This window comes from Cebus imitator, unplaced genomic scaffold (assembly GCF_001604975.1).
Source record: "Cebus imitator isolate Cc_AM_T3 unplaced genomic scaffold, Cebus_imitator-1.0 Scaffold201, whole genome shotgun sequence".
NCBI lineage: Eukaryota > Metazoa > Chordata > Mammalia > Primates > Cebidae > Cebus > Cebus imitator.
The window spans coordinates 1,800,629-1,812,727 of record NW_016107516.1 but is presented as its reverse complement, the minus strand read 5'-3'; the positions used below and the strand labels follow the sequence as shown (position 1 = coordinate 1,812,727).

At 37.8% G+C, this 12,099-nt stretch overlaps 1 long non-coding RNA gene across 1 annotated transcript in view; it reads right to left on the bottom strand.

Moving 5' to 3' along the window:
• Nucleotides 1-9,803: 9,803 nt before the first annotated feature.
• The window catches only part of LOC119474007, an 11,520-nt gene continuing 9,224 nt past the window's right edge, over nucleotides 9,804-12,099 (bottom strand). The window contains exon 3 of the long non-coding RNA XR_005203290.1: nucleotides 9,804-9,813. This is a non-coding gene — a long non-coding RNA (uncharacterized LOC119474007). The remainder of the gene's footprint in view (nucleotides 9,814-12,099) is intronic.

The following is a 12,099-nucleotide window of genomic DNA, read 5'->3' as shown; positions in this document are numbered from 1 at the left end:
CAGGCGTGCGCCACCATGCCCAGCTAATTTTTGTATTTTTAGTAGAGACGGGGTTTCACCATGTTGACCAGGATGGTCTCGATCTCTTGACCTCGTGATCCACCCGCCTCGGCCTCCGAAAGTGCTGGGATTACAGGCTTGAGCCACCGCGCCCGGCTTCTAGTACTATGTTGAATAGGAGTAGTGAGAGTGGAACAAGTCCTTGTCTTGTTCCAGCTCTCAAAAGGAATGGTTCTAGCTTTTGCCCATTCAGTATGATGTTGGCTGTGGGCTTGTCATAGATGTCTCCTATTATTTTGAGGTGTGTTCCTTCAATGCCTAGTCTGTTAAGGCTTTTTATAATGAAGAAATGTTGGATCTTATCAAAAGCTTTCTCTATGTCTATTGAGATGATCATATGTTTTTGATTCTGTTTATGTGATGAAGCACATTTATTGATTTGCTGGATGTTGAATCAGACTTGCATCCCAGAAGCAAAGCCTGCTTGATTGTGGTATTTTAACTTTTTGATGTGCTGCTGGATTTAATTTGTTAAAGTTTTGTTGAGGATTTTCACATGTATGTAGATAAGGAATATTGGCCTGCAGTTTTCTTTTTTCATTGTGTTTTGCAAGATTTTGGTATCACGGTGATGCTGGCTTTGTAGAATGAGTTAGGGAGGAGTTCCTTCTCTTTGAATTTTTGAAACAGTTTCAATAAAATTGGTACCAGCTCTGCTTCATTTATCTGGTAGAATTTGGCTGTGAATCCATCTGCCCTGGGTTTTTGTTTTTGTTTTTTGGTGGGTAAGTTGTTTTGTTTTGTTTTGTTTTCATGGATTCAATTTTGGAACCTGATATTGGTCTGCTCAGTTTTTCAATTTCTTACTGATTCAATCTTGGGAGGTTCTGTGGTCCCAGGAATTTATTTGATATGGTTTGGCTGTGTTCCCACCCAAATCTCATCTTAAATTCCCCCAAGTTTTGGGAGGGACCCAATGGGAGGTAATTGAATCACGGGGGCAAGGCTTTCCTGTGTTGTTCTCATGATACTGAATAAGTTTCATGAGATCTGATAATTATATAAGGGGGAGTTTCTCTGCACAAGCTCTCTTCTCTTGTCTGCCATCATACGAGATGTGCCTTTCACTTTCTACGATGATTGTAAGGCCTCCCAGCCACATGGAACTGTAAATCCAATCAACCTCTTTCTTTCATAAATTGCCCAGTCCCAGGTATGTCTTATCAGCAGCACAAAAATGGACTAATACACCATTTCTTCTAGATTTTCTAGTTTGTGTGTGTAGAGGTATTCACAATAGTCTCTGATGATCTTTTGTATTTCTGTGGGATTGGTTATAATATCACCTTTGTCATTTCTGATTGTGCCTATTTAGATCTCTCTTTTTTCTTTAATCTAGCTAGTGGTCTATTGATTTTATTTATCTTTTCTAAAAACCAACTTTATTTCCATTGATTCTTTGTGTGGATTTTTGTGTCTTAATTTTCTTCAATTCTTCTCTGATTTTAGTTATTTCTTTTCTTATACTAGCTTTGTGGCTCATTTGTTCTTGTTTTTCTAGTTCCTCTAGGTGTGAAATTAGATTGCTAATTTGAAAACTTTCTAGGTTTTGAGGTAGGCATTTAGCATTATAAATTTTATGCTTGACACTGGTTTTGCTGTATCTCAGAGATTTTGCTATGTTGTGTCTCTGTTTTCATTTATTTCAAAGTATTTTTTAATTTTTGCTTTGATTTAATTGTTTACTTAAACATCATCAGAGGTCAGTTGTTTAATTTCCATGTAATTGTGAGGTTTTGAGAGATCTTCTTGACATTGATTTTAATTTTTATTCCACTGTTGTCCAAGAGTATGACTGGTATGATTTTGATTCTCTTGAATTGAGACTTGCTTTTTTTTTCTTTTTTTTTTTGAGATGGGGTTTCACCATGTTGGTCAGACTGGTCTCGAACTCCTGACCTCAGGTAATCCACCCACCTCAGCCTCCCAAATTGCTGAGATTATAGGTGTGAGCCACCACGCCCGGCCCAGAGACTTGCTTTATGGCTGAGCATGTGGTCACTCTTGAGTATTTTCTGTGCACAGATAAGAAGAATATATATTGTGGTTGTTGGATGGAGTATTCTGTAGATTTCTATTAGGTCCAAGCATTGAGTTAAAGTCTAGAATTTCTTTTTTATTTTCTGCCTCAATCTGTCTAATACTGTCAGTGGGGAGTTAAAGTCCTTCACTATTATTGTGTGACTAAGTCTTTTCATACATCGAGCAGTATGTATTTTATGAACCTAGGTGCTCCAATAGTGGGTGCATATAAATTTAGGATGGTTAAGTCTTCTTATTAAATTGAACCTTTATCATTACATAATGCACTTCTTTATCCTTTTTTACTGTTTCTGGTTTAGTCTGTTTTATCTTATGTAAAAATAGTGATCCCTGCTCAATTTTGTCTTCCATTTGCATGGTAGATCTTTCTCTAGCCCTTTACTTTGAGCTATTGGTGTCATTATGTGTGAGATGGGTTCTTGAAGGATAGGTCTTGCTTTTTAAATTCAACTTGCCACTCTATGCCTTTTAAGTGAGGGTGTTTAGACCATTTACGTTCAAGATTCATATTGTTATGTGAAATTGTGATCCTATTGTGAAGTTGTTAGCTGTGTATTGGGTAGTTTCTATTGTGTTTTTGTTTTATATGGCTTGCGAGGTATGTACATGGGTGAGTTTTTGTGATAGCAGATGCCAGTCTTTTGTTTCCTTGTTCAGAACTCTCTTAACAGTCTCTTATAAGGGTGATCTCATGGTAATGAATTCCCTTAGCACTTACTTGTCTGGAAAATATTTTATTTTTCCTTTGCTTATAAAGCTTAGCTTGGCAGGATATGAAATTCTTGCTTGGAATTTTCTTTCTTCTAGAATGATGAATATAGGCCCCCAATCTCTCCTGGCTTGAAAGGTTTCTTCTGAGAAGTCTGCTGTTAGCCTGATTAAATTCCCTTTGTATGTTATCTACCCTATTTCTCTGACTTAAAATCTTTTTCTTTGGCATTAGCCTTGGACAGCCTGGCGACTATATGTGTTGGGGATGCTCATTTTGTACATTATCTCTAGATTTTTGTGTCTGAATGTCTGCATCTGTAGCAAGATTAAAGAAGTTTTCTTGAATTATTTCCTGAAATATATTTCTTGAAAAGGTTGTTTGCTTTTTCTTCTTCTCTAGGGAATGCCAATAATTCATAGGCTTGATCTCTTTATATAATCCCATATTTCTCAAAAACTTTTCTTATTTTTTAAATTCTTATGTCCTTTATTTCAGGCAGACTGTGTTAGTTCAAAAGAGTGGTCTTCAAGCTCGGACATTAATTGTTCTGCTTGATTTAGTCTATTGATAAAGCTTTCAATTGTATTTTGAAACTGTTTAGGTGAGTTTTCCTATTCCAGAAGCTCTGATTGATTTCTTTTTAAGGTGTTTATCTCTTCTTTCATTTCCTGAATTGTTTTAAAGGTTTCTTTGTGTTGATTTCCAACTTTGTCTTGGATCTCATTAAGCTTCCTTACAATCCATGCTTTGACTTCCTTATCTGTTATCTCTGAGTTTACATTTTGGTTAGGGACCATTGCTGGAGATCTAGTGCAATCCTTTGGTGGTGTAACTACACTCAGATTTTTCATGTTGCCAGAATTCTTGCACGTGTTCCTTCTCATCTGGAGACACTGGCACTGCTAATTTTTGTAATTATTTCATGTGAGTAGAATTTTCCTTTTTTCCCTTTAATAATATTATGATTTGTTTATTTTTAATTTTTTTTTTCCATTTTCCCCTACTCCCTAAAGGATATGACTAAAATAGAGAATGCTGTTTTGGCTTTGCTACTATAGCTTTATGTCTGAACAAAACTTTTGGCAGGTTTTATATTGGGCTGTGCAGTTTGTCCTAAAAGCCTATAGATGGCACTTACAGTAAGGACTGGCTGTGGCCAATGTGGTTGGGTATATACTCGATCAATATTTACTGGCAGAAACTATTGCCTTAGGCAATGGGCTAATTCATAATATGCACAGTGGTCTGAGCTCCCTCCTCAACCTTGAGGGGGTTGGGAGTAGGTGTGTTTTGACTGGGCAGGTCTGCCTGCAGGTCTCCTGATAGCAGGCACAAGCACCAGTGCCAATAGAGAATCCAGTGGCTGTCCACCAGGTACTGGTGTGCCTAGGCATGGAGTTGGGAAACCTTGGTTCCGAGTTCTCAGCACAGGGGTGGGAGGCAGCATAAGCTCCTAATCTAGGAAAGTGGGTACTTCAGATGCCTGAGATCTGCTTGTGTGTGGGGTAGAGATGCCTCCCGCCCTGCACTAAGGTCTCTGCACAGGAGGGGTAGGATGACTCAGGCTGCTGGCACAAGGAAGCGGGTTCTCTGAATGCCTGGAGATCTGTGTGGGCATGGAGCAGACAAGGTCCCCCTGCACCAAGATCTCTGAACAGGAATGGGGGGTTGGGTTAGGCTGCTGGTCCAGTGAGTGCCTAATCTGAATGCCTGGAGATCTGACTGGGCTTAGAGCAGACAGTCCCACTGCATCATGATTTGAGAAGGGTGGGATGGCTCAGGCTGTTGAACCAGGTCAGTGGGTGCCCTGACTGCCTGATCTGCCTGGGCATGAAGCCCCAGGATCTCTGCACAGAAAGGATGGAGTGGGTTAGGCTGCTGATCCAATGAGTGGGCAATCCAAATGCCTGGAGATCTGCCTAAGTGTGGAGTAGGGAAAGTCCTGCTGTGATCTATGTGCAGAAAAGATGGGGTGGCTCCGGCTCTTGAACCAGGCAAACAGGTGGCCCAAATGTCTGGAAATATTGTATACTCTCTTATGAACATCCTCCCTTTCTTTACAAAGACTTTGTCCATTCTCACAGCCAGCCATTTCTCTCTTGAATTTTTTTAACTTCAGCTGGCATTATACACAGTGTATCTTTTATGGTTACTTAATTGCCTTCTGGTAGGTTTTGACTTCTTATGGAGCAGATAGAGCACTGCTGCACCACAGTCTATGTCTAGGGAGGATGGCACAGCTTAGGCTGCTCAACCAGGTGAATGGGTGTTCCAAATGCCTGGAGGTCTGCCTGGGTGTGGAGCAGAGAGCCCTAATGCACGAGGAGCTATGGAAGGGAAGGGTTGGGTGGTTCAGACTGTTGAACAAGGCAAATGGGTGCTCTCAACAAGGTAAATGGGTGATCTGCCTGGGTAGGGAGCAGAAAGAGCCCCACTGAACCATGATCTGTGTCCAGGAAGGGTAGGATGGCTTAGGGTGCTGAACAAGAAGGTGAATGACTGCTCCAAATGCCTGGATTTCTACCTGGGGGTTGAGTAGAGAGGGCCCTACTGCACCACAATCCCAGGGGAGCAGGATAAGGCACCCAGCAATGGCACATACAGATAAGTTCCAGGTTGCCAAGCTGGTCCTGGCTGCAAGTCTCACCACCCATGAGAAACTACAGCTGTAGCAGTTCTCCTCCTACCTCAGGCTTGCAATGGGTGAAAAGCACAATTCCAGCATCTACTGTTGAGGCACTTTCCATAATTCTGGTGGTGGAGGCTCCTATCCTGCTCCAGAACAGGGTGTTCAGTCTCTGGCCAGAGACTAAAGTGCCTGAATAGCCGTGCTGCTATCCTCTTTTGTGAACATCCTCTTGCTTTCTTTACAAAGACTTTGCCCATTCTCACAGACAGCCATTTCTCTCTTGAATTCAACTTCAGCTGGCATTATACACATTATATCTTTTATGGTCATTTAATTGCCTCCTGGTAGGTTTTATCTTCTTAACTAGAACATAAACACTTGAGAAGTGAAGTCATAACTTATCTTTTTATATCTTCCAACAGTACGTGTTAGCCTGAAAAATAACCTGCTAAACTGAGAGCCAGTATTGCACGTGAGATTAAGTAGCAGAATATACAGTGAAAACCAGGATATAAAGTTTTCAGAAATCTAGATAAAGGACTCTTATTTTAAAGTTAATTCTCCAAATTACAACTTAGAAACACCATCATTAGAAGAACCAGCTGGCTAGAGGAAATAACTGTAATTCTCACTATCACATAAACGGCAAGTGAACTTTGGCTTCGGTCTGTATCTCCAGGGATAGATGTACTCCTGATCCTGTTTAGGAAACAGGAGTGGCTTACCTGACTTTCCTTAGGTTTATTCTAGGGGACTCCTTACAGTTTAACTTTCTCATTGAGATCACCAAGAAAATCTGTACGTTCTTGAATCTAGAAATTGAGACAGGAGACAGGACTCAAATTCTGAGACTGTTATTAAGGGTGAGATTTATAAAGCAGGGCTGGTAGAATTCAGTCTACAGAGTGGGGAGCAAGGCTGGGGACTCCTGGCAGTGACAGCACTGTGTGCTCCATCCTGGGATTCAAAACACTTTGTTACTTGATGTGATGATAGGCCTTTGATGAGCGTTTTATTATGTAAAGGGAAAGCCACAGTGGCTTTGATGGTCATGAGGAGGAAAGGGTTTGGGATCTCAGGAAGAGAGCTGACTCTAACACAGCCAGGATCTAACTTCAGGGAAAAAAAGCATTTATTAAACAACAGAACTTGATGATTTTCTTTACATGTCTTAATAGCGAATGTTCCTGCCATTTCACAAACTTTCATTTTCACACTCCTGCTTCATTAACAACCACCATGCCATCATTTTTTTAATTGATGGAAAAGCAGCACTCTTTGAGACTAGGTTCATACAAAACATTAGCTTTCCTCCTCTGATTCCTCCAACTGTGCTATTAAGCTAAATCCTACAAGTTTGGCAGCATTGTTTTTTTTTTTAAAAAAAAAAAAAAAAGGAGGGCCTAGTCAGTGGACTCTAGAAGTCATGTAATATTTTATTTTAAATGTCCTCCTCGTCTATTTTTCTATTGTTATCTCCCTTTGTTATTCCTTAGCCTTCAGAAGCAGCTGTGTTTGGGAGAATTAGAATAGGTGCGTGTATCCATGTTTTTTAGAGAATTAATATGGGAAGAGCCAAAGATGTTTGGAGAAGCAGTTTCCCATATTAAGAAGGGGTGAGCCAAGAATAATGGTAACTGTGTATAGGAATTGCTTGTTTGTACCAAGGACTGTGCAGTGTACTTTTCATTTCTTTGATCTCTAAAGAGGTGGGTATTGCTATTATCACTCTTTCATACACAAAAAATTGATGCTTACATAGGTTAAAAAATTTTCCCTAGGTCACATTGCTATTAAGTGGCAGAATCTGGAGTCAAATCCAGAAAGTCTCATACCAGAGCCCAAACTCTTAGCCCTTATGCTATTCCACCATGAATTTCATTCAACAGGCAATAAATAGGGAAGGTTTGAGGAAACTTTTTCCCAAGAAGTCTCCAAAATACTTTCGGGAGACAGTGAACATCCCTCTTTCATGAGAGATGGAAACTTGGCTACTGGAGAGGAGTGCTGTCCTCGTAAAGGCCAGGGCACTTGGATGCAGATCTTTAGCTTGCCACAGAGCCTACGATCGTCTTTCATTCAACATATATTTGTGAGGAGATGTTGAGGACAAAAGGAGTGTCTGTTCTCAGAAGTTATGTCTAGTGCTAATAGAACAAATAGGCTTAATTGATGTAAAATACATATTTAACAACTAAATCCACAATTTTATGGCTGATGTATTCATAGCAGACATTTATCAGATTCTGGGTATTATATCTTCCGGAGCAACACAACCAACCTGGCAGAGACTAAAACTAAAAATGAACTCTCCATTGCATCCGGAGCCCAGACACAGGTAGGGTGATGTAGATTTGGTGAGGTATTTTCATTATATTTCTCTCTGCTCAGTTTCAGTTCCAGAGTCCTAAGTGTTTCATAGCTTGGAATCCTATTGTGAAGTTGACTCAGGATTTTGAGGATCTCAAGATCCCCACGGTCATAGAGGAACATGAAATTGATCAATATTTGTGGGACTTTCTGAATAATGTAGGTAAGCTGGGATATATCTTATTAGAGCATTTATTATTGAGCTCTTTCTTTCTGTCATGCACTGTGAACACAGGGCAAACTGTTTTCAGGCTTAAGGATCCCAAATGCATAGCTGAGGTAGCACTGAAAGACTTAAGGTCAGTCCACATTTTGGCACAAAGAGGAGTGGAAAGGGCTCCAGTATGCTACAACTGTAGCCATCCTGGTAGTGCTGGTTGCTAATGTGATTCAAGACAGATCTTCTGGCATCCCTTGAACTTTTCTTTTTTTTTTTTTTGTATAATTTCTCTAATATGTCCCTAAAAATAAGTATAATTTCCATTGTACCCAGTGCTAAAATAAGTGTTTTACACCAAAATCTACAAAGTGACTAGCAGATGAACTTTTTTGGAATAAGGTAAACACATTGGTAGTTTCCATGAATTCCAGACTCTCTTTTACCCAAAATAAAACTTTTAAAAAGGCTCTTTAAATATACCTCCTTAATATTTGTTTCTTCTTGAATGCCTTCTTCCAATGTTCCAGGTGAATCTGATTTGAGAAAGACAGTGTTAATTCAACCACTGAAGCAAGTGACTATTTCTATTAGTCCAACTATCAGATTAGATCAGACTCAAATCACTCAGAATCTGTGATCTGAAATTGGTGGTAATCTCATTTGGTAAAAAAAAAAAATCACTTTTTAAAAAGTGATTATAAGTCTTTTATTGTGAAGATTATATAATAAATGTGCAAAAAGTTTGGAAAGTAGAGAGACAAAATCATTTATCATTCCAATATTCCAAAATACTTTTATATTAATATATATTGAGGGCCAAGCACATTGCTAACAATGAGGATACATAAGAAAGCAAAAGAGTTAAGATCCATGTCGTCTTGGAGTTTTAGTTAGTAAAACAGACAGACTAGCAATCATAGAAAGAAACGACATGGTAAAAACAGGACTGTGTGTATGCTGGGCTATGGGAGCACACAGGAGAGTCACATAGTGCAGTTTTGTCAATTTGGGATGTATCAGTGATGGCTGCTTGGAGAAAAAGCTGAGATTTAAAGGATATGGAGTTAGCTCCATGAAATGAGGAGATGAGGGGATGAGGCTGTTTACAGAATTCCAGCAAAAAACGAACAATTTGGGGAAAGGCTCAGGAATGGGAGGCACCAGGCGAACCATTTGTAGTTTGGTATGGCTAATTCTTAAAGAGTTAGGAGAGGAGGTAGCAGGTGAAAGAGCAGATGGCAGAGGGCCCAAATCCATGCCCTCTATATGCTGAATCATTTTAAAAGCAGAGAATCAAGGTATTTTATTTTTTTGACAATTTAAACATTTTATTGATATATATTAGTCGTACATGTTTTGGGGGTACCTATAATATTTTGATGCCTGTATACTGTATAATGATCAAATCAGAATAATTGGGATATCCATCACCTCAATCATTTATCTTTTCTTTGTTTTGGGAACATTACAATTCTTCTCTTCCGGCTATTTGGAAATATACAATGTATTATTTTTAACTATAATTACTGTACTATTGAATACTAGAACTTATCCCTTCTAACTGTATTTTTGTAACCAACTTCTCTTCATCATCTCCTTCCCCTTTCCTTCCCAGTCTTTGATAACTATCATGCTACTCTATACTTCCATGAGATCCACTTTTTTAGTGCCCACATGTGAGTGAGAACATGTCACATTTTTCTTCTGTGCCTGGCTTATTTAACTTAAGATAATGACCTCCAGTTTCAAACATATTGCTACAAATGAGATAACTATTTTTTTATGACTAAATAGTATTCCATTGTGTATATACACACACCCATACACACACTGCATTTTCTTTATCCATTTGTTGATGAACACTTATGGTGATTCCATATCTTGGGTGTTGTGAACAGTACTGTAATAAACATGGGAGTCAAGACATCTCCCCAACATATTGATTTTATTTCTTTTGAATATATACCCATCAGTGGAATTGTTAGATCATATGATGATTCTATTTTTAGTTTCTTTTTTAAAGAAACTCTGTACAGTTTTCCATAATGGCTGCACTACTTTACATTTCCACTAACAGTATACAACCGTTCACTTTTATTGGTATATTTCCCAGTATTTCAAATTTTTCATCTTTTTGACAGTAGTCATTCTAACTAAGATGACATGATATCTCATTGTGGTTTTGATTTGCAGTTCTCTAGTTTTAGTGATGTTGAGCATTTTTTTCATATATCTATTGGTCATTTGCATGTCTTCTTTTGATAAATGTCTCTTCAGATCTTTTGCCCATAAAAAATCAGAGTGTTTATGTTATAGTTATTATGTTCCTTATATATTCTGGTTATTAATGCCTTATCAGATTAATAGTTTGCAAATATTTTCTCTTATTCTGTAGGCTGTCTCTTCAATTTGTAGGCTGTTTCCTTTGCTGTGCAGAAGCTTTTTAGCTTCATGTAATCCCATTTGTTTACTTTAGCTTTGGTTGCCTGTTCTTTTGTGGCCTTATGCAAACAAATCTTTCTCCAGACCAATGTCCTATAGCATCTTCCCAATTTTTTTTGTAGTTTTACAGTTTTAGGTCTTAAATTTAAGTCTCTAATCCATTTTGAGTTGGTTTTTTCTGTACGGTAATCTATGGGAACCTTGTTTCATTCTTCTGCATATGTCCAGTTTTCCTAGCACCAATTTTTAAAGAGACTGTCATTTCCCAATATATGTTCTTGGTGCCTTTGTTGAAAGTAAGTTGGCTATCACTGCATGGATTTATTTCTGAGTTCTTTATTCTGCTCCATTGATCTATGTGTCTGATTTTATGCCAGTACCATGCTATTTTGGTAATTGTAGCTTTGTAGTATAATTTGAAATCAGGTAATGTGATGCCTCTGGTTTTGTTCTCTTTGCTCAGGACTGGTGTGGCTATTCAAGGTCTTTTGTGGTTCCCTATGGATTTTAGAAGTTTTTTTTTTTATGTCTGTGGAGAATGCCATTGGTATTTTGATAGGGGTTGCATTGAATTTATAGATTGTTTTGGCTAGTATAGACCAATTTAACAACGTTAATTATTCCAATCTATGAACATGGAATATTTTTTAATTTTTTGTGTGCCTCCTTTGATTCCTTTCAACAGTGTTTTATAATTTTTCTTGTAGAGATCTTTCACTTCTTAAATTTGTTCTTAAGTATTTGTGTGTGTGTGTGTGTGTGTGTGTGTGTGTGTGTGTGTGTGTAGTGAGAGAGATTGCTTTCTTCATTTCTTTTTAGGACTCATCACTGTTAGCCTATATAAATGCTACTAATTGTATGTTGATTTTGTATCCTGCTACTTTACTGAATTTATCAGTTTTAAAAGTTTTTGGTGTGGAGTCCTTAGGTTTTTCTAAGTAGGAAATGACTTGTGATCATGTCATCTACAAACAAGAATACCCTGGCTTCTTCCTTTCCAACTTGGATATCTTTATTTTTTCTCTTGCCTAATTTCTCTGACTTGGACCACCAGTACTGTGTTGAATAGTGGTAAAAGTGGACATCCTTGTTTTGTTCCTGATCTTAGTGGAAAGGCTTTCAATTCTTCCCTGCTTAGTATGTTATTAACTGAGGGTTTTGTCATATATGTCACATTTATTGTGTTGAGATTTCTTTTTATATTCAATTTATTGATTTTTATTATGAAGATATGTTGAATTTTATTGAATACTTTTTCTGCATTTACTGAAATGATCATAGGGTTTTTGTCCTTGATTCTGTTGATATAATACATCACATTTTTACATATATAATATATTTGCACATTTGAACCATCCTTGCATCCCTGAGACGAATTCCACTTGATCATGATAAATGATCTTTTTAATGTGTTGTTGAATTTGGTTTGCTAGTATTTTGCTGAGGATTTTTGCATCTATATTGATCAAGGATATTGGCCTGTAGTTTTCTATTTTTACTCTGTCCTTGTCTGGTTTGGTATCAGAAAAATGCTGGCCTAGTAAAATAAGTTTAAACATATTTCTTTCTAATTTCTTGATACAGTTTAAATAGAATTGGATATAGGGTATTAAACATTCATTAGAATTCAGCAGTGAACCCATTAGATCCTGGGTTTTTTTTTTTTTTTTTTTTTTTTTTTTT